Below are 23688 nucleotides of genomic sequence, written 5' to 3'. Positions count from 1 at the left end.
GCCAACCACTCAGGGGTCGGGCCTCCCCAAAGGTGGGGAATTTTCCCTATGACCTTTGGGGGCCAGCCCCGCGCCGGAGCTGGCCGCTGACGTCACTGCCGGCGCATGCGCGATGTGGGGTTCTCTTCAGCTTCCGCCATGGCGACCACGGAGGAGAAATAGTGCACCCAGGGCACTGGCCCAGAGTCTGAGCGGGGGGCCCCGATCGCGGGCCAGAACACCCCCCGGGGTTCGATCACCCCCCCCGCCCCCACCAGGACCCCGGGGGCCTGCTCGCGCCACTGATCCCACCGTTCCAGAGGTGGTTCAAACCTCGGCGGTGGGAGTGGCCTCCCAGCGGTGGGACTTCGGCCCATCCGGGCCGGAGAATCGCCACAGGGGCCTCTCCGATCGGAGTGGCGAGATTCCTGCCCCCGCCACTTCCCGGGTGGCGGAGAATCTCTGCCACGGCGGGGGCGGGATTTTCGGCGGCCCCAGGCGATTCTCCGACCCTGCTGGGTGTCGGAGAATTTCGCCCAGGGTTTCCCCCAAGGCTGGGAATTCTGCAGCAAGTGACTCACTTGATGGGCGGAATTCTCCGACCCCCTGCAGGGTCAGGCAATCGCCTGGGGCCTTTGTAAATCCCGCCCCCGCCGTGGCAGAAATTCTCCGCCACCCGGGAATCGGCGGGAGCGGCGATTCTCCGGCCTGCGATGGGACAAAGTCCCATCGCTGTCAGGCCTCTCCCGCCGACGTGGTTTAAACCATCTCTGGTGGCGGCGGAAGCAGGTGACGCGAGCGGGCCCCGGGGTCCTGGGGGGGGGGGGGCGCAGGGCGATCGGACCCCTTGGGGGTGCCCCCACGGTGGCCTGCCCCGCGATCGGGACCCACTGATCGGCGGGCAGACCAGTGCCGTGGGGGCACTCTTTTTCTTCCGCCGCCGCCACGGCCTCCACCATGGCGGAGGCGGAAGAGACCCCCTCCACCGCGCATGCGCCAGGGTGACGTCAGCGGCCGCTGACGCTCCGGCGCATGCGCGGCCTCCCGCCGGCCGGCGACGCCCTTTCAGCCTGCCGTTCCCGCCGGCTGGCGGGAGGAAGGGCCGCTCGCGCCAGCCGGAGGAGCGGGTGCCACTCCGGCGCGAGCCTAGCCCCTAAAGGTGCGGAGAATTCCGCACCTTTGGGGAGGCCCGACGCCAGAGTGGTTGGCGCCACTCCGGTACGCCAGGACCCCCCACCCCGCCGGGTAGGGGAGAACCCGGCCCAAGTTTTAAAGCTTGTCCGCCATCTACAAGGCACAAGTCGGGAGTGTGACGGAAAATACTCTCCACGTGGCACCACCTGCAAGGTGAACTGCAGCAATTCATCAATGCTCCTTTGGCAACACCTTCCAAACCCACCATCTATACCATCGAGGAGGGCAAGGGCAGCAGACACAAAGGAACACCACCACTTTGAAGTTCCAATCCAAGTTGCACACCATCCTGACTTGGAAATATCTCGCTATTCCTTCGCTGTTGCTGGGTCGAAATCCTGGAACTCCCTTCCTAACAGCACTGTGGATGTACCTGCATTACATTGACTACAGCGGCTCAAGAAGACAGCCCACCATCATCTCCTCAAAGACAGTTTGTGTTCAAGGGCTGAGTTCTCCGTCCGTTCACGGAAGTGGGATTTTCCGTCCTTCCCAGCAGCGGGATTCTCCAGTCCGGCTGCAGTGAATGGGAGATTCGACTCAGTGCCAAATCCTCCATCCTGTCCAGCATCAGCGAACTCGCAACGGGGAATCCCGGCCCACTGTGGGCCTTGTACCCCCCCCTCCCACATCCTGGCTCAGGTAAGTGATGTTACCAACTAAGCTAGCGCCAGGGAAGGGAGAATTCTGAAGAGAAAATATGTTTTTCAAGGAAATACAAACCCAATCAAATTATGTTATTAATGCAGACAAACGCTGCCGCGTGTGGCATCATAACCAACATCCTGAACATGTGGTTCTGTAAACACCTGGCTGGCAAACGTTTCGGAGTGTCAGAAAATTGCCATGTGAAATTGGAATCGTTCCTTCAGTGGGGTATTAACGAGGACAGGAGTTCACCCCAAGCCATTGTCATTTTGCGCTATTTGCATGAGTCACACCCGCCGCAAAATAGTTTCTCACTCCACAGCGAAGAATAGAGTGAAAACAGAAAGCAGAGCAATATTCAAGGGGAAAACTCCCCAAATCACAGAATCATACAGCACAGGGGGAGACTATCATCTTGTGTGGGTTCACTGGAAGAGCTATCGGTTAATCCTATTCCTTCCCCCTTCCCTCTCCCCCCCCCCCCCCCCCCACCACCACCACACCCCCTCCGCCCACCCTTTCTTTTTCCTGTTGTGAAATCTGGAGTATTGTGTGCAGTTTTGATTCTATTCTCTGCAATGAACATACTTGCTGTAGAGGGAGTGCAGAGAAGGTTCACTGATTCCCGGGATGGCAGGATCGTCGTAAGAGGAGAGACTGGGTCAACTAGACCTGCATTCGATGGAGTTTAGAAGAGTGAGAGGGGAACTAATTGAGACGTATAAAATTCTGACAGGGCGGGACAGAGTGGATGTAGGGACGTTGTTTCCTCTGGCTGGGGGCGGGGGGGGGGGATCTAGAAGAAGCCATTGTCAAATAGCCTGGTCAGATTATTTCACAATCAAAACCAAAATGACCATGAAAACACTAAACAAGAATCACTTTTTGGAAAAAAAGGAATCACTTTTTGTGGGGGGGGGGGGGGGGGAGGGGGGTGGGGGGGGGGGGGGGGGGTGGGGGAGAGGCGGCAGGGTGGCTCAGTGGTTAGCACTGCTTCCTCACAGCGTCGAGGGCCCAGGTTCGATCCCGGCTCTGGGTCACTGTCCGTGTGGAGTTTGCACATTCTCCCCGTGTTTGTGTGGGTTTCACCCCACATCCCAAAGATGTGCAGGGTAGGTGGATTGGCCACACTAAATTGCCCCTTAATAGGAAAAATGTTTCAAAAAGTAAATGTTTTAATGCCTATGTAATTTATCTCCTGGGGTTAGTAGTGTCCCTCAGGTCACAACTCGATACGTTGTTGTGAATTCTCCACCGGCAGGACTCTCTGTTTTTGTTTTACAATTTACAGTGCAGGAGGCCATTCGGCCCATCGAGTCTGCACCGGCTCTTTGAAAGAGCATCCTACCCAAGCCCACACCTCCACCCTATACCCATAACCCAGTAACCCCACCCAACACTAAGGGCAATTTTGGACACTAAGAGCAATTGAGCATGGCCAATCCACCTAACCTGCACATCTTTGGACTGTGGGAGGAAACCGGAGCACCCGGACTAAACCCACACACACACGGGGAGGATGTGCAGACTCCGCACAGACAGTGACCCAAGCCGGGAATCGAACCTGGGACCCTGGAGTTATGAAGTAACTGTGCTAATCACTATGTTCCGTGTTCCGCCGGTAGCGCACCCCCGCTCGAAGCACATGCAGCTGGGGAGAGGGAGAGTTCACTCTGTTAACTCTGGGCGTGATTCAGTGGACTCAAGTTAAAGTCCGCACGTTTAGCGGGGTCATTCTCAGCGTCTGCAGTGCTGAGACACATCCCACTATCCAATGACACTTTGCCATTTTTTTGGGCCTTGGGTTGTTTCTCCCCACCTAGCCCCCCACCCAGAGGGATTTCCTGCCGGTGAGCTGAAGAACGCCAGCAGGAAAGGCTCCTCGCGGATCGCCGCGCCATTTTGGCTGGCAGCCCCGATCTCCCCCGACCCCCCGCCCACACTTTCAGGCCCAGCACCATGTTTCTGAGGCCCCTTCACTCCCTCAACGTTGGGGAGACCCCTGGGAATGACCCATCATCCCCCCTCTACCTGGAAAAGCCCCCCCCCCCCGGACCTGACCCCTGGCAGTGTCAACCTGGTGCCCAGGTGGTGTCATGGTGCCACTGCCAGTGGGCCACCTAGCCCTATCCCCCATCACCTGGGGGTCCTCAATGGCTTGGGAGACCCCCGGAGATGCAGTTTGTGTGAACCGGTATTAAATGGCGCCCTGGTGAAGTCCCGCAGGTGCAGCCATTGAGTCGCGGGCGCCAGCCCTCGCTGGGTGAAGTGAACCAGGTGACTCGCACGAAGTTTGGCCTCATCGCGGAGCCCAATTTGAGGCTCACACGCGATTCACCCATTGTGCCCAGATGCCCAGATCCACACCTGGCGCAGCGCGGTCGCTGTATGTATGTTTAAAATATGAATATATTCTATATCTTGTACGTGATGAATACTCCCCCGGCCGCCACCAGTAGCAAAGTTTTTGATGCCGCGCAGAATCCAGTGTCGGCCAAAAGACGGGATCCCGTTCGGATGCTCCAGTCACCAGCTGGCGGCGGCATCGATATCGGTGACCCTATTAATGGGTTTGGCACTGCATTCCCTCACCGTCCCTCATAACACCATTGGAGAACCGGAGAGCTCTGCCTAGTATCCCAAACGGAGAATTTCAGCCAAAATATATTGGGCTGGATTCTCCACTGCCCACCTGGGTAGTGAGGCCCCCAATACGGTGGCGAATCGGGAGTCCGGGAAACATCAGGATTGCCGCCGGCTGATCCGGCTCCGCCGCTGGTGGCGGGAAGATGCTAATTGATGCAAATCGGTCTGATCCACTTAGCGGGCCCGGCGCCAGAGTCTGCGGGCCCTCGCGATTCACTGATCCACTGGGCCAGGAATCACGTGGGAGGGGATGACAACAGGTATCACCGAACGTGAACCTGTCATCCTCATGGGGGGGGGGGGGGGGCAAGGGTGTAACTCCTTAAGGGAGTTGCCCACAAAGTCCAGCCGAAGGCCACACTCCCCGCTCACCAACAATGCACGGCCTGCCCACCCTTTCCCTACCAGACCACCCCCCACTGCCTCCCACCCTCAAAGACCCCGAAAACAGGAGACCCCCTAACTCAGGAAAGCCCCCTAACCTGGGTAACATCCCTCCCCAGTCACCTCCTAATGAAAGGGACCACCCACAGGTACCCCCGTAACTAGAGAGAGAGAGACCCCCTAACAAGCGTCCCCCCCAGAACCCCTCCCCTCCAGACCCCCATTCCCCAGAAAAGCAACCCCTGTCTGGGAACTAGAGAGCAGCAGTGAAAAGAAATTAGGGTTGTAACACTCACCTGGAAGCACCACGTGCCCAGACCTGGAAAGCTGTGAGCTATGTTAAAACCCCTCAGATCCTTTAGCTGCACGCAATTCATTCATTTTTAATAGTGGGCTGTGATTGACAGCTTCCACAAAATAGCCGTGAACCTTGTTTCATTCATCTTCTTCATGGATGAGTAAGTCTAAGTGCTGAAAGCACAATGTTTACAAACATCAACCACATCAAAGAGAGTTAAGTACATTCCAAGCATGCCCCTTCGCGCTTGCGTGATTTTCAACTGCTGAGCTGGGAATTAACAGCATTTAACTCTCTTTAAGTGCGTTGGGTGCTTGTTCTGTGGGTGTTGGGTGCTGGTTCTGTGGGTGTTGGGTGCTGGTTCTGTGGGTGTTGGGTGCTGGTTCTGTGGGCGTTGGGTGCTGGTTCTGTGGGTGTTGGGTGCTGGTTCTGTGGGTGTTGGGTGCTGATTTTGTGGGTGTTGGGTTAAGGTTAAACTTAAGGTTTTGTACCTGAATGCTCGGAGCATTTGAGTTAAAACGGATGTATTAGCTGTGCAGATAGATGTACACTGGTATGAAATAGCTGGGATTACAGAGAAATGTTTCCAAGGTGACCAAGGACAGGATCTAAACATTGAGGAAGGGCAGACAGAAAGGAAAAGGTGGTGGAATTGCATTGTTGATTCCAGAAAATATTTTTAAAAAATAAATTTAGAGTACCCAATTCATTTTTCCCCAATTAAGGGGCAATTTAGCGTGGCCAATCCACCTACCCTGCACATCTTTGGGTTGTGGGGGTGAACCCACGCAGACACGGGGAGAATAGAGGGATGCAATGGTAGATTTAAATTGAGGAAAGTTGGGATGAGAACATAACATAAGAACTAGGATCAGGAGTCGGCCATCTGGCCCCTCGAGCCTGCTCCGCCATTCAATGAGATCATGGCTGATCTTTTGTGGACTCAGCTCCACTTTCCGGCCCGAACACCATAACCCTTAATCCCTTTATTCTTCAAAAAACTATCTATCTTTATCTTAAAAACATTTAATGAAGGAGCCCAACTGCTTCACTGGGCAAGGAATTCCATAGATTCACAACCCTTTGGGTGAAAAAGTTCCTCCTAAACTCAGTCCTAAATCTACTTCCCCTTATTTTGAGGCTATGCCCCCTAGTTCTGCTGTCACCGGCCAGTGGAAACAACCTGCCTGCTTCTATCCTATCTATTCCCTTCATAATTTTATATGTTTCTATAAGATCCCCCCTCATCCTTCTAAATTCCAATGAGTACAGTCCCAGTCTACTCAACCTCTCCTCGTAATCCAACTCCTTCAGCTCTGGGATTAACCTAGTGAATCTCCTCTGCACACCCTCCAGTGCCAGTACGTCCTTTCTCAGGTAAGGAGACCAAAACTGAACACAATACTCCAGGTGTGGCCTCACTAACACCGTATACAATTGCAGCATAACCTGCCTAGTCTTAAACTCCATCCCTCTAGCAATGAAGGACAAAATTCCATTTGCCTTCTTAATCACCTGTTGCACCTGTAAACCAATTTTTTGCGACTCATGCACTAGCACACCCAGGTCTCTCTGCACAGCAGCATGTTTTAATATTTTATCATTTAAATAATAATCCCGTTTGCTGTTATTCCTACCAAAATGGATAGCCTCACATTTGTCAACATTGTATTCCATCTGCCAGACCCTAGCCCATTCACTTAACCTATCCAAATCCCTCTGCAGACTTCCAGTATCCTCTGAACTTTTCGCTTTACCACTCATCTTCATGTCATCTGCAAACTTGGGCACTTTGCCCTTGGTCCCCAACTCCAAATCATCTATGTAAATTGTGAACAATTGTGGGCCCAACACGGATCCCTGAGGGACACTACTAGCTACTGATTGCCAACCAGAGAAACACCCATTAATCCCATTCTTTGCTTTCTATTAATAAACCAATCCTCTATCCATGCTACTACTTTACCCTTAATGCCATGCAGTAGTTTCATGGTCATCATTAGACTTTTAATTCCAGATTTTAAATTGAATTTAAATTCCACCAACTGCCCAGGTAGGATTCGAACTTGGGTCCCTAGATCATTACCCTGGGTGGCTGGATCACTAGTCTAACAGCAATACCACTACGCCACTGCCTGGGACTATGAGGTTCTAGTAGAGCAGAATCTCCGGCATGGACGGATTGGGCCATTGGCCTGTTTCTGGGCCATATGCCTTAAATTATCCTACATAATCGTCCAATTACTCTCCCTGGGAGTACGATCCCCATTTGAACCACTCCCTGGGTGTAGAGGTCTCCCCTGAATTTCCAATTGGATGTATTAGTGACTACGTTATGTTTGCCATTGCCATTGGACTTCCTGCATGTCCACCATCTTAGATAGATGGATGGAAGCCTTTGAGACATTGTGGTTGGGATTTCCCCGACCCACCCATGACGATGCGTGCCGTTAGTGCGACCCGAAAATGCCACCTTCTATATGGTGACCCTATGGGCTCCCAGCTCCCCAACCCCCACCCCCAACAAGCAGAAACATTTTCTCTACATCTACCCTTTTAAGCCCTTTCCGAATCATAAACACCTCTGTTCATTCAGCCGCTTTTCCGGAGGAGAGTTTGACTTGAAGATCGTGAAAAACGTGGAACAAGTTCAGTGACATTTCTGATCGGGAGCCCCGCTTATTTGTGTAAACAGTATCCACTCCAACTTGAATGTAATTGCAGTCGGGAGTAGTGACTGCATCTGGACTTAACTCAACCAGAAACAGTGTACGGAGGCATAAACAAGGGCCCCAGCATTTACATGCTGTGGACAGATGTTGGTTCCTTGGTCCTGCCAACTGCTGGAAGCATAGAACGTCCCGGGTTATTATTAGTCACAAACATGAATACAATTGGAAGGTAACAATCCCCAGTATTAACTGTTAACTCAACCTTTCAACTGCACTCTCTGTTAATAAACACAATGATTTTTTAATACTATATTGCTACAACATACATCAGGAAACAGAACAATAACAGCTGTTGGTGAAAGCTCAGTGTCAGCCTGTTGCCGTTTGATCTTCAAGGATACACCTTTGGGTCAAGGCCAGAGGGCGCCTTAAGTTGGGTAAAAGATGCCCTTTGTTTGCCTGTTTACACAAACCAGTCCACACACAGGTCCTCTTTCATCCACTATTCTCACTGCTCAGCGCAATATTCTCAATATTCTCAAGGTGCTGAAGTGCAAATCCTACGATGGCCTTTTTTTCTCATTACCACTTGTATTTCTGTGTCTGTGATATGTTGTCCAATCATAGGCCAGAATTGTATGTTCCCCGGTGGTATTTTAGATGGGGTCGGGGGGGGGGGGGGGGGGGGGGGGGGGGGGCTGGATTGAAGGGACGGGATCTCCTCCGGGTCCCCCCCGCCCACCGACACCACACGGTGATATTACGCTGGGGTGAGCAAAGCCTCATACAGGAAGGGCCCCCCCCCCCCCCCTTTACCCAAATGGCTAATGTTCTGCCCCCTTAAGGGCCGTTTCCTCCCAGACTCAATTTTTAGATTGGTGGGAGGATTTAACTGGCATGGCGGAAGGATGAGAATCAACCGTTAGATTCCGGTTGGGAAGGGGACAGAGGTTGCCCCTCCAGCAGAAGCCCTCTTCTGAAGTCCAGCGCACCCCTCCTTAAGATCGAGTGGCCTCCAGACCTCCTTTCCCCACGACTCTCCCTTGAGACTTCAATCACCCCCAGGTCTGCCCAATCCTCCCTGCCCCAAGGGGACCCCTCGAACCTATCTGGGCCTCCAGTGCCCAGGTATAGCCCCAGGTGTCTTCCTGCATTTCTTCCTCTGTCCACTAAGGGCATTAATGAACCAGATGGGTTTTTACGACAATTGACTGCCCCCAGTAACTGTCAGGGTCTGAAGGGGTCTTGATTGGGGTGGGTGGGGGGGGGGGGGGGGTAGTTCTGAAGGGAGGGCCTGAGGTTCGGGCCTGAAGGGGGGGACTGGCAGGAGAACCTGTAGGAGCCTCAAAAGAGGGCGCTGAAGTGGGGAGGGAGGGGGGGGGGGCTTTGGCGACTCCATAGCAGGGTGTCACTCACTTGGAGGTGGCCTGACGACAGTGACTGGGGGAGGGTCTTACCTGCCGATTGGGGGGAATGTGGTTCTGTAGGGTTGTCTTAAGATTGGGAAGCTCCTGAAAACGGCTCCAATCTCTGAGGAGCCAGACATGCCCCCACACACCTCATTCACGGTGCAAAAAAACCCCCAAAAAGTTCAAAGAGTGGGTGGATTGCGATCTGGATCAGGCTGACATTCCCACCAGGGACCACACTTAGAAATCTTTAGGGAGAATCTCCTGCCTTCCCAGTCCGCGATTCCTATCTCATGTCCATCTGTGTCAGTAATTCCATGCATTTCATTTTCTTTCCTGAGCTGGTGTCATTAACTGTCCCATCATTGGAAATGGAAGCATCTTGGCAATGTCACGGGACCAGTAATCCAGGGCCTCAGCCGAATGCTAATGGAGACCTGGCTTCAAATCGCACAACGGCAGCTGGTGGAATTTAAATCCAATTCAGAAATCTACAATATAAAGCTAGTCTCAGTAAGCATCGCCATAAAACTAGTGTCGATTGGTGTAAAAACTCATCTGGTTCACTAATGTACAGTCAGGTGAAATTGGATATTCTGAATTCTCCCTCCGTGTACCCGAACATGCGCCGGAATGTGGCGACTAGGGGCTTTTCACGGTAACTTCATTGCAGTGTTTTTAAAAAAATATCTTTTATTCTCCTCCTTTTTTACATTTTCTCCCAAATTTACACCCACCAACAATAAACAATAATCAGTAACACATATGTCAATCTATATCAATAACAACAATTCCATCCTCCCATCAAACCCCAAACATTAGCCCGCATGTTCACATAAACAAATGACAAAAAGGAATCAGAAATCACCCATAGTCACCATCAACACCCCTACGACCCCCCCCACCTCCCCCACCCCCCCGACCCCCCCACCCCACCCACCACCACCCCCACCACCCCCCACCCCCCACACACCCCCCCACACACCCCCCACAACCCCACCCGACCCCCCCCACCCCCCACCCTCACCCCCACAAATATAGAATCCCTACCGTGCAGAAGGCGGCCATTCGGCCCATCGGGTCTGCACCGACCCTCTGAAAGAGAGCCCTAACTAGGCCCAATCCCTCTCCCTATCCCCGTAAGTCTGTTTTTTGGCCACTTAGGAGAGATTTTGCGCGGCCAATCCACCTAACCTGCTCATCTTTGGACTGTGGGAGGAAACCGGAGCACCCGGAGGAAACCCACGCAGACACGGGGTGAAAGTGCAAACTCCACGCAGTCACCCAAGGCCGGAATTGAACCCGGATCCCTGACGCTGTGAGGCAGCAGTGCTAACCATTATGCCACTCTGCCTTGGATCCATTCCGGCCATGCATTCATTTTACTGCTGATACTCAAGGCATTTATGTCTAGTTTCTGAAAATAAAATTTTGTAAATTAATTCTGTTCCACATATTGCTCGCACTGTTCAACACTGACTTTCAAGAATTCACATGATCAACAGCAGGGACGTCAAAATTAATTCATGTTCTAAAGGCAATAGCGCCATCTAATGGTAAATATGAGCATTACAAGAATCATTCAATATTTGGGGGCGATGGGGTAGGAGGAGCTTGCCTTCTTCAGTAATGCATGGCACCATAGTAAATCTGCAGAACACAAAATACTGTGTTTCTGCCAAGGTGTGTCGGCCTGAATTGTTAACTCTGCCCTCCTTACGGGTGGCACAGTAGCACAGTGGTTAGCACTGCTGCTTCACAGCGTCAGGGTCCCGGGTTCAATTCCTGGTTTGGGTCACTGTGCGGAGTCTGCACGTTCTCCCCGTGTCTGTGTGGGTTTCCTCCGGGTGATCCGGTTTCCTCCCACAAGTCCCAAAAGACGTGCTTGTTAGGTGAATTGGACATTCTGAATTCTCCCGCTGTGTACCCGAACAGGCGCCGGAATGTGGTGACTAGGGGCTTTTCACAGTAACTTCATTGCGGTGTTAATGTAAGCCTCCTGAGGCTACTGTGGATAAACAGGCTCCTGTTCCTGAAGGAGAGATTGAATAGCTCATTTGCATCTCCCTGATTCCATCCATATATAACAAGCACGTCTTTTGGGACTTGTGGGAGGAAACCGGAGCACCCGGAGGAATCCCACGCAGACACGGGGAGAACATGCAGACTCCGCACAGACAGTGACCCAAGCCGGGAACAATTCTTCCCAGAGTGACAGCTCTTCCAGAGTGACAGCTCTTCCCAGTGTGAAATCTAATAATAATAATAATCGCTTATTGTCACGAGTAGGCTTCAATAAAGTTACTGTGAAAAGCCCCTAGTCGCCACATTCCGACGCCTGTTCGGGGAGGCCGGTACGGGAATTGAATCCGCGCTGCTGGCCTTGTTCTGCATTGTTCTATCAGAGTGACTGTTCTTCACAGTGTGACTGCTCTTCCGGAGTGACAACTATTCCCAGAGTGCCAACTCTTCCCAGTGTGGCAGCTCTCCCGACGGTGACAACTCTTCCCAGAGTGACAATTCTTCCCAGAGTGACAATTCTTCCCAGAGTGGCAGCTCTCCCCACAGTGACAACTCTTACCAGAGTGACAATTCTTCCCACAGTGACAGCACTTCCCAGAGTGAGAGCTCTTCCCAGAGTAACAGTTCTTCCAGAGTAATATCTCTTCCAGAGTGGCTGCTCTTCCCAGAGTGACAATTCTTCCCAGAGTGAAATTCTTCCCAGAGCGGCAATCCTTCCCAGAGTGGTTGTCGAGTTGCTATTTGTTTCTACGTCCCTATCTCCATCCAGATCTAAGATTCCACATCTTTCCTTTGCAATGATATCCAGGCTCCTCGATACTTTTTGATATTTCCCTGGCCTGTCTCAATTCTATATGATCTTCGCTGTGGTACTATTTCTATTACAAAGCCTTCGCTCTGTCTACAGCCGCAGGCTGTAACACTTTCAAGCCCTGTGCCCTGTGCCTGAAATTTAAATTAGGAGCTTGACTGTCTCATTGTTTCTCCACATAGTTCATAACGTTCTCAAAATCATCGGCGGCACGGTAGCACAGTAGTTGGCACAGTTGCTTCACAGCTCCAAGGTCCCAGGTTCGATTCCCGGCTTGTATCATTGTCTGTGCGGAGTCTGCATGTTCTCCCCGTGTCTGCGTGGGTTTCCTCCGGGTGCTCCGGTTTCCTCCCACAGTCCGAAGATGTGCAGGTTGGGTGGCCTCATTGAAAAGGTAGATGGTGTGGGACATCCAGTGACGGCGGGCAGGAGGCAGCCGCACACTGGAGGGCTCCAGCTCGGGAATACGAATTTCGGAGTTTTAACGCCCGGTCCTGGGGGCAACTGAGGCTGAAAAGGCTGTAAGAAGGCACAGGGAGGAGAAATGTCCAAGTTTGGGAGAAAAACGGACGTGAAAAAGGGGGTTAATGGAAGTCTGCCGGGGAGTGAAAAAGTCAGAGTAGGAACTGTATGGAAGGCTGGAGCACCAGGGGAGGCCGCATCGCTCACAGCAGAAGAAATGACCAAGGTGATGGCTGTGGAACTTGAAAAACAGTTCACAAAGCACATGGAAGTGATGAAGAAGGAGATGGGGGTGGTATTGAAAGGGCTGGTGGAGGAGGCGATTGCCCCGGTGAGGGCGGCGGTATTGAGCGCAGTGGAGGAGGTGCGGGAGCAAGGGAGACACTGAAGGAAGTGGAAGAGGCATTATCATACATAGCACAATGATCAACTCACCTCGATGGGGAAGGAGTTGCAGAGCATTATAGAGACAACAAGGGTCTGCGAGCCAAAATGGAAGACCTGGAAAACAGATCCAGGCGACAGAATCTGAGGATTGTGGGTCTGTCCGAAGGTGTGGGAGGCCCGAGGCCGACGGAGTATTTTGACCCGATGTTGGCGGAGCTATTGGGGGAGGGGGAACTGGATCAGTCTCATCGGTCGTGGAGACCTATAAAAAGGCGAATGAGCCGCCAAGAGTAGTAACAGTGTATTTCCGTAGGTACAGCGTGAAGGAGAAAGTCCTGTGCTGGGCAAAGCAGAAGCGGGTGGTGCAGTGGGCTGGAGCTGGTATACGCATATACCAGGACTTAACAGTGGAGCTGGCAAGGAGGCGGGCTGCCTTCAGCCGGGTGAAGAAGGCACTGTACATCAGTAAGGTGCAGTGCAGCATAGTATATCCAGTTAAGTTGAGGGTGACCTACAAATCTTGGACTTTTATTGTAGGACAGCGGAAGCAGCGGACGGGTTTGCGAAGGCAGAAGGACTGTGGCAGAATTGAGAAATGGTCGTGTACCGACGTAGCCTCATGTAACTTTATTTTTTCACTGCATGTTGGTGTATGTACAAAATTACTAAACGCTGTATATATTTGGACAAGGGAAAGAGTTGGGACTATTATTTGCAATGATGGTTCTTTGGGGCTTGGGTGTGTATGCGGGGGTTGTGTGCGAAAGGAAATTTCTTTGTTTCCCTGGGCCCGGGCAAGGGGGAAGGAGACCCGGGCGGTGGCCTCCACGCTGGCCGGTTTAAGCCGGCCAGTGAATGGGAGTGAGGTGGGGGGGAAGAGCTGCGGCCCTCGGAGCCTGGTAGAGCAGGTTTTGGTGCGTCTAGCCGGGGTGAAAAGTTGGGGGAAGGAACCGAGGTTGGGGGGAGGAGTTTACAAGAGGAAGTGGAGGGGAGGAGCCTGAGAGGGGGGGGTGGGTGGGGGGTGTCTACATTTCATGGGTGTCATTCACGGTACTCTTTTGGGGATTGGATGGCATTGAATATTAGTGGGGGGAGAGGTTGGGGGTGGACCGTATATGTCAACGGTGACCATAGGTGATTCCTGATTCCTTTTTCTGTTTTTCCTATTTCTTTCCACCTTGGGAGGGTTTGTTTTAATTGATGCTCAGATTGTCAGGCGGGTCGTTGTTTGGGGGGCAGTGGGAGGATGGGATCATTGTTGTTGGTTGGGGGATTGACATTGTATTCATTACCGTTTACTGTTTGTTGGTGGGGTGTAACTTCTGAAGAAAATGTGAAAATGTAGAATAAAAATATTTATTAAAAAAAAGGAAAGGTAGATGGTGTAAGTGAGTTTGCCTTCACTATTGTCTTGGCACTCTGCACATAAGGCAACTCGTGATTAATCCTTCAATGGAATGACTGTTGCCTGCCCATCACATTGACTATTTGGCTCTTGCTCTGCAGTTCACTATTCCCAAGTGACCTTGGTAGATTTCCTGAAGAATGTTGAGTCGAGATGTTTTAGGGATGACTAGTCTGTTATTATCGATAATGGTAAAATGTTTCCTTTGTTCAAAATATTAGCAAAGTACAGGATTATTTGGAGTGTATCCTGGCCCCCATTAGGGAACACTCGTTTATTTTCATGTGCTCATCATCTTGCTGATTTTGCTTAATTAGTCCGTGGCTGCTCAGTGTTTTGGTGACAAGCGAAGTCTGTGCTTCCAATTGCCCAATAAAATTTGTGTTTTCCAATTTAACTCCCTTCACTGTTGATCTTGATGATACATCCCCTTTTGGCTGATACTTCCTTTGAACATACGCAGTAACTGAATCGTATCTCATGAGTCGCAGTATGAACCATTAAATTCTATGTGGCATTTTCGCAATTTTCTTTAGATTAAGAAGGTCTGTGTTCACTTTCAATTTTAAACCCAAACATCCAAACATTCAAATTCTCTTTCCACACCTAGTGGTGAACTAAGGCAGGCTTTTGTCTGTTTCCGTAGCTAATAATTCCTGGAACAGGTTGCTAGTCTGTCGCTAGAGGCTTATAGCGTAAGGGGCCCTACTCCACATCAAGCCTGGCTGGCCAGGAGTCTCACCCGCCCTTACCGTCAGCCATTGGTGTGTTGGAAGGATTTTCAGAATGGCACATTCAACCTGTTTTGCCATCAAGTCCTGGATGGGGCTCGACCCCGGAGCTTGTGGCTCAGGGGCAGGGAGGCTAACCCACTCTACTGCGCAAGACCTCCAATCCTAAAACATAATCAGAAAATTTCTCGAATGGCTGCCCATGCTTCTTTCTCAATGGTTTCATACCTCATCTCTGTGTGAGGGATCTTGAGCCATGATAAACTGGTCTTCTTTTCCATCTTATTGAACTTGAAACAGCTGCTATAATAGTTGGTAACTGAGGGCCGAAGGGCCTGTTCCTGTGCTGTAAATTTTCTTTGTTCTTTAAGTAGACCTTGGAAAATAGGCAACAGGTTTAGATAAAGGATCTGGATCGGCGCAGGCTGGGAGGGCCGAAGGGCCTGTTCCTGTGCTGTAAGTTTTCTTTGTTCTTTGTTCTTCGTTATATTTCTGGTAAAATTAGGAGACCTTTGATCTTGTCAAAAAGATTTTCCTGGTCCACATTCCAGCACCACCATTGACCTTGCTCAACAGCTGTTGGAAGGGCTCAAAGATTTCCGCCACGTTTGCTATGAATTTGTTTTTTTATCAATTTAGAGTACCCAATTAATGTTTTCCAATTGAGGGGTAATTTAGCATGGCCAATCCACCTCCTCTGAACATCTTTGGGTTGTGGGGGCGAAACCCACACAGACACGGGGAGGATGTGCAAACTCCACACGGACAGTGACCCAGAGCCGGGATCGAACCTGGGACCTTGGCAATTTGCCTACTTGTTTGACCATCTCAAGGAACTTTGTCATTCTATAATGTTTTTAGGCTGTGGTAACTCTCTACAAACCTTGGTTTTCTGCGTGTCGACCGTCATTCCTGAAGTTTGTGTAATGTGGCCTCAGAGTTTAGTCGTAGGCTTTGCAAACTCACATTTAGCATTTAATGTCAAACTGGCTTCCTGGAGGATTTTGAGGACCGCTCTCACTGGATGTTCTTCCCTGGACAAGAATGTGGACCATGTGGCATGCTACTCCCTGCATGCCTGCCAGGGTCTGAGTTATGGGGCATGATTCTCCGGTCTCTGACGCCGAAATTGGATTTGACGATCGGCCGGAGAATCAAAGATCCCGACCAAATCGGGGACAGTGCCTCTTTCGCAATGCTCCACCCTCTCCAAAGCAGCATATCGACGGCCTCAGGACATTGGCTGAGGCCCGGCCCCTGATGCTCCGCCCCCGACCGGTGGACTTCCCTACGGCGCGGGTCTCTCATGGTCTCATCCATCGGGACTCAGTCCAGCGGCGCCACAGTTGTGGGTGGGCCGATCTGCGGACAAGGGGAACTTTGCCAGGGGCTGGGGGCACTGTGTGGGGGGTTGTCTGGGGCACGTGAGCCGGCCAAAGAGGGGGGTGGGATTATTTTGCAGGCCGGGTCCACAATCGGCCGGCGCCATGTTGTACGGTGCGGCTGCGGACCCAGCAAGTCTCCGGGCCTATCGGCAGCTAGAGCCGGGTGCTCTAAGCTGCCTTGATGCGAGCCCCCAGCCAAACGGAGGATCGGTGGCCGTGTTATACCATTTTTTGTGTCATAAAACGCCACCGTTCCCACGACATAGCCTCAAAATCGAGCATTTGGTTCATTGGAAATCTCAGATGCAGAAGCAATTTTTTTTTTAAATTTGTTCATGGGAGGTGGATGGCGCAGTCTGGGCCAGCATTCATTGCCCATACGTCATATTGGCCCTTGTGGGGCCAGTTAAGCATTAACCACATCGCTGTAAGTCTGGAGTCACATGTAGGCCAGACCGGGTAAGGACGGCAGATTTCCTTCCCGAAAGGACATTAGTGAACCAGATGGGTTTTTACGAAAATCGACAATGGTTATCATTAGAAATTTAATTCCAGATTTTTATTGAATTCCAATTTCACCATCTGCAGTGGTGGGATTTGAACCTGGGTCCCCGGAGCATTTCTCTGGGCCTCTGGTTTACTAGTCCAGTGACAGTACACCACCACCACCACCCCATTCAAAATGGTGACCTGTTAAAACAATAACAACCAAATGTGTTGATAAAAGTAGTTAACGATCAGGATTTGTTATCCGGATTCAACGGCCAGAAGCCGCTCTTAGCATCCAAATTTGTGAAGGGGTGGGCGTGTTTGCTCCTTTGGCGAAACTTTTATCCATTGATGCCATTGGCTGGGTCTTGCGTTCTCTTGTTTAATTGAGTCAAGTTAAGTACGGTTACGCGGTTTTTTGTGTTCAGCTTTCCTAAGCCTGCAAATCGGGATGGAAATTTATTCCTTTAAAAAAATTTTTTTTAGAGTACCCAATTCATTTTTTCCAATTAAGGGGCAATTTAGCGTGGCCAATCCACCTGCCCTGCACACCTTTGGGTTGTGGGGGCAAAATCCACGGAAACACGGGGAGAATGTACAAACTCCACACAGACAGTGACCCAGAGCCGGGATCGAACCTGGGATCTCGGCGCCATGAGGCAGCAGTGCTGACCCACTGTGCCACCGTGCTGCCCCGGAAATTCATTCCTGAATACCTCACTGGACTGCCCGTCAGCAGTTGCATCAACCTCGTGAATGAGTCTCAACTGCAAACATGCGTTTCTGCTCAGCAGTGACTGAGAACTCCTGGTTCTTTACCACAGGGGTTCCACAGTTCCTTTATTCTTGTCTCTTAATCTTGCCAAGTGTTGGCCTCTTATGCTCAGTGTTGTTTCTCTTGTTACTTGTAATTAAGATAGGATTATAGGCCATTCAGCCCCTTGTGTCTGTCCCACCATTCAATGAGATCATGGCTGATCAGTGACCTAACTCCATATACCTGCCCTTGGCCCATATCCCTCAATATCTTTGCGTAACAAAAGCCACTCCATCTCAGATTTAAAATTAATGGCTGTTCGAGCTCCAACTGCTGCCTGTGGGAGAGAGATCCAACCCTCTACCACCCTTTGAATCAAGAAATGCTTCCTAACATCTCTCCTGAACAGTTGAGCCCTAATTTCTAGACTATGCCCCCTAGTTTTTGAATCGCCTACCAGTGGAAGTAGTTTACTTTTATCTATTAGATGGTGGATGGCTCTAATGTGATATGTTTAAGCCATTTGGCTTCATTCCCGTAACAGCCTTCCCGAACAGACGCCAGAATGTGGCGACTAGGGGCTTTTCACAGTAACTTCATTTGAAGCCTACTCGTGACAATAAGCGATTTTCATTTCATTTTAATTTCATTAGATAATACTGAAACACCTGTGCCTGTATCTAGCTTGAATTCTGTGGGTGACTATTGTCATGTGAGAGTACCTTTAAGAAATGGGTGTTTATTACTGCAGTGATGTCAGAGAATGGGTGGAGCTGGGCTGTGTGTCAGCTTTTTACTTTCATTTTAGGCTGTTTGCTGCAGGGTGTTTTAGTTTCAGAGCTGGATAGCTGCAGTCACAGCCAGAAGGTGTATGAATCTCTCTCTGTAATCCAAAGACTGTAAATCGATCCTGGAGATTTAAAACTAATAACAGTAGTGACTTTAACCTGATGTGTTTCTGGTAAACGGTGTTTTAAGTCTTATGGATGTTAAAAGGAAAGCTGAAAGGATTACTTAGTGTTGTATTCTTTAAGGTTTGTATTTGAATTAATGGTTGCTAAGATGTTCACTGTATGTTTTAAAAAGGTTAACTTGAGTTCATAGAATAAACATTGTTTTGCTTTAAACAATACTTTTCCATTTCTGCTGTACCATACCTGTAGAGTGGGCCGTGTGCTCCCCATACCACAATCTAGTAAAAGTTGTGGGTCAGGTGAACTCCATGATACACTTTGGGGTTCTCTAAACCCTGGCCTATAACACTATCAACTTCTAATTTAATGCTCCAGTAACTATTTTCTGCTTTGTTATTTTTTTCTTTCTGTGGTTCTTCCACTGCTTGGATTTTACTTTGTCTCTTTATTATTTCCTCTTTTGCCCTCTGAGCTGTAAGTATTTTGGATATTCAAACTATTTTAGAGTGTCCGAACGACCCACAGTTGTGGCACTCAGCTCCCCCTGCTGGGCATTTTCCCCACTCGCGTTGGGTTTTCCCACAACACCAAGAGCAACTCAAACGGGGGTTGGTGCACTTTTACCCGATTCCATGGACTTTATTTTCACTTCGCTTTCACGTTTTTGTCTGGCATAATTGAATGGCTTCACTGTTTTTTCGCAAGAAACATCATCCCTCTTCAAATAGCCGCTTCCTAATCTCGGTCTGTCAAGCTACTTGTACTACCTAATTTTGTTTTTGTTTTTTTAAAAATTTAGAGTACCCAATTAAGTTTTTCCAATTAAGGGGCAATTTAGTGTGGCCAATTCACCTACCCTGCACATCTTTGGGTTGTGGGGGTGAAACCCACGCAAACACGGGGAGAATGTGCAAACTCCACACGGACAGTGACCCAGAGCCGGGATTGAACCTGGGACCTCGGCGCCGTGAGGCAGCAGTGCTAACCCACTGCACCACCCTGCTGCCATTGTACTAACTATTTGAGAGTTAAATCTTCCCTCATTTGCAAAAGATCTGACAGGGTTTCAACAAAGACCCCAGCCACTACAAGGTCATGTATTAGAGGATCCCTCAGAGTGGAGGCGGGAGCTTAGTGGTATTGTCCCTGGACTATTGTCCAGAGACCCAGGGGAATGCCTGGGTTCGAATTCCGCCACGGCAGATGGTGAAATTCAAATTCCACAAAAATCTGGGATTAAAAGTCTAATGCTGACCATGACACCGTTGCCAATTGTCGTAAAAACCCATCTGGTTCAGCGATGTCCTTTAGGGAAGGAAATCCGCCATTCTTACCTGGACAGGCCTACACGTGACTCCAGACCCCACACAGCGATGTGGTTGACTCGTAACCGCTCCCCCCCCCCTCTGAAATGGTCCTGTTCAAGGGCAATTAGGGATGGGCAACAAATGCGGGCCCAGCCAGCGACGCCCACATCCCAAAACAGAATAAATAAATCCCATATCTCAATACTCTGCGAGTCTGTACAGGTCATTTATAAGTGGGTCCATGGATCCACCCATTTTTTTCCCTCTTATTAAATTCTGCCTTGTCAATTATCACATTTTTTCAAGTGCTGAAATATGAATTGAGTGCCACGCGTGCTTGAAACCTTATCGATGCCCTGTCCTGCAATAACATTATCTGCCTCCACTGCGTAAAGTACTGATCTGATCTGATGTGTTGGCTAGTGTAGACTTGAGAGATGACCAGACACTTCCAACACTGATGAAGGTTCAACTCAATTTTATTAACTACTTCTAATTAACTAACACACGATGACTGTGGGTCTAAATAATGCTAACTTAAACTAGAGACCTAAGCCTTGTCCGAACCAGTTGATTCTCTCAGCACGTGTTGTAAGTCTGTGCTGGGCTGGATGAGTTCTTGTTACACTGACAGGCAGCACCCAGAATGAGCGGGAACCGTGGTGCCCTCTGCCTTTATAGTGTGTGTATTCTAACTGGTGATTGGCTGCGGTGTTTGTACATGTTGCCTTTATAGTGTGTGTATTCTAACTGGTGATTGGCTGCGGTGTTTGTACATGTTGATTGGTCCCTGTGTGTGTCCATCAGTGTGTGTCTGCACCATGATATAGAATTTACAGTGCAGAAGGAGGCAATTCGGCCCATCGAGTCTGCACCGGCTCTTGGAAAGAGCACCCTACCCAAGTTCAACACCTCCGCAGTATCCCCATAACCCAGTAACCCCACCTAATACTAAGGGCAATTTTGGACACTAAGGGCAATTTAGCACCTAACCTGCACATCTTTGGACTGTGGGAGGAAACCGGAGCACCCGGAGGAAACCCACGCACGCACGGGGAGGACGTGCAGACTCCGCACAGACAGTGACTCAAGCCGGAATCGAACCTGGGACACTGGAGCTCTGAAGCAATTATGCTATCCACAATGTTACTGGTGTATATTATGACAGGATCTTTCTCTTATACAAACCTGAAGTTTGTCTGTATCTGGAGAATCAGGTTCTCCACTGGTCGCAGTGTTGAGCCTGGGTGGGCCTTCAGCACGTCAGGTTGGCTCTGGGAGCGGCAATGTAGACTCCACACTTACCCTCAGCTCTGGATCACCTGCTGCATCAGCAGTTTGGCTTGGAGATTGTGATCTGTACTCACTCCTGTCTGGACTCCGGGTCTGTGTGTCCGCTGTCTGGACTCCGGGTCTGTGTGTCTGCTGTCTGGACTCTGGGTCTGTGTGTCTGCTGTCTGGACTTCGGGTCTGTGTGTCCGCTGTCTGGACTCCGGGTCTGTGTGTCCGCTGTCTGAACCGTCCGGGTCTGTGTGTCTGCTGTCTGCACTCCGGGTCTGTGTGTCCGCTGTCTGGACTCCGAGTCCATGTATCTGCTGTCTGGACTCCGGGTCTGTGTGTCTGCTGTCTGCACTCCGGGTCTGTGTGTCTGCTGTCTGGGCCGTCCGGGTCTGTGTGTCTGCTGTCTGGGCCGTCCGGGTCTGTGTGTCTGCTGTCTGGGCCGTCCGGGTCTGTGTGTCTGCTGTCTGCACTAAGGGTCTGTGTGTCTGCTGTCTGCACTCCGAGTCTGTGCGTCTGCTGTCTGCACTCCGGGTCTGTGTGTCTGCTGTCTGGGCCGTCCGGGTCTGTGTGTCTGCTGTCTGCACTCCGGGTCTGTGTGTCTGCTGTCTGCACTCCGGGTCTGTGTGTCTGCTGTCTGGGCCGTCCGGGTCTGTGTGTCTGCTGTCTGGACTCCGGGTCTGTGTGTCTGCTGTCTGCACTCCGGGTCTGTGTGTCTGTGTGTCCGCTGTCTGCACTCCGGGTCTGTGTGTCTGTGTGTCTGCTGTCTGGACTCCGGGTCTGTGTATCTGATCTCCTCTGCAGCACCCACAAAGCTCCATTCTCAGGTCAGTCTTTAATCTTGCCGCAGGGTAGGTGGATTGGCCATGTTAAATTGCTCCTTAATCGAAAAAAAACTAGAATTGGGCGCTTTAAATTTGTAAAAAGGGCAAAAAAAAGTCTCCAATCTTGTCTCTTGGTGAAGGATACCGAGGGGGGAGGGGAGTTGGGTGGTCGGAGGTTTAGTGGGTGGAGTCAAGGGAGCAGGAGATGAATCTCATGAACAAGATGAGCTTTTCAAGGAAAGTTGGCCCAATAGGCTAGTGGAAGGGATGAGCATGGCAGAGGTAGCTGGTCAGATGTCCTCCATCCGCATGACAAAGAAATCCATGAACTAGAATTAAGGAAATTTTATCTCAACTTCCTTATAGGAGTAGCACGATGGCGCAGTGGTTAGCACTGCTGCTTCACGGCACCGAGGACCCGGTTCAATCCTGGACCCGGGTTCGATCCTGGACCTGGTACTCTGTCTGTGTGGAGTTTGCACATTGTCTGCATGGATCTCACCCCCACAACCCAAAGATGTGCAGGGTAGGTGGACTGGCACACTAAATTGTCCCTTAATTGGGAATTAAAAATGAATTGGGCACTTTAAATATATTTTGGAAACAAAACTTCCGTATAGAAATTAAAGGGGATAAAAGATTATCCTTTAAGTTCCACCAAATTGTTCCTGTGATTTTGCAAGCTGCAAATTGTTTTTTAACATAGTTTTTTTCAGCTGATTTCTGCACAGCAACCAAAATAAATCTGAGAGAAGTGATGTGATCGGTCAAAACCAGGAGATTTTTTGCCGATCTGTTGGCTGTGCTCTGAATGGGGCTGATTCTAGAGGGAGACAGGAAAATGGCAGAATTAGGAGCAAGCTTGATGCATCTTCTGCCTGTTCCAGTGGCTTTGAAGGGGATCAGGGAGTTCTCCTGCTGCCAGGACTCCCCTCAAATAACACCACCAAAATAAACCAGACTGTCTCCACATCAGGGTGGCAAGGTAGCACAATGGGTAGCACTGTTGCTTCACAGCTCCAGGATCTCAGGTTCGATTCCCGGGATGGTCACTATCTGTGCGGAGTCTGCACGTTCTCCCTGTGTCTGCGTGGGTTTCCTCCGGGTGCTCCAGTTTCCTCCCACGAGTCCCGAAAGACGTGCTGTCAGGTGAATTGGACATTCTGAATTCTCCCTCAGTGTACCCAAACAGGCGCCGGAATGGGGTGACTAGGGACTTTTCATTGCAGTGTTAATGTAAGCCTGCTTTCTGTCATATTGGCATTGAATTCGCCCTGTGAATCATATCGGGATTAAGTTGGTTTATATAACGTAGGGAACACCAGGCAAGTCTATCTGGGAGAAGGGAACAGATGGTTACAATGATAGATTTAGACGAGAAAAGACGGGAGGAGGTTCCAGAGGAGCATAATGGGACTGTTGGACTGAATGGACTGTCCCTGTGTAACAGGTAAATTACAATGTAAAAGCCACCAATCCCCACCAGGTGGCAGCAAAGCAGTAACTTAGCTATTCTGTCATACGGTCCAACATCTATTCCTGTTGCACTTTTTAATTTGTTTGTTATTGTGACATTTGTATTTAATAATCAGGTTATTTTCCTGCAACGTTACAAGCACATAGGCTGTGCAAGTCATGAGGTGCAACTTCACAGGGAGAAATAACTTGCATTTATATAGCGCCTTT

The 23688-nt window shown here is 50.3% G+C and overlaps 1 protein-coding gene across 1 annotated transcript in view; it reads left to right on the top strand.

Moving 5' to 3' along the window:
• Nucleotides 1-23688, top strand: part of LOC119953506 — a 119473-nt gene that overhangs the window by 23438 nt on the left and 72347 nt on the right. The window lies entirely within an intron of this gene.

Source organism: Scyliorhinus canicula, chromosome 18 (assembly GCF_902713615.1).
Source record: "Scyliorhinus canicula chromosome 18, sScyCan1.1, whole genome shotgun sequence".
In the NCBI taxonomy this organism is placed as follows: Eukaryota; Metazoa; Chordata; class Chondrichthyes; order Carcharhiniformes; family Scyliorhinidae; genus Scyliorhinus; species Scyliorhinus canicula.
The sequence above is the reverse complement of the archived record's forward strand: the minus strand, read 5'-3'. Positions and strand labels throughout refer to the sequence as shown.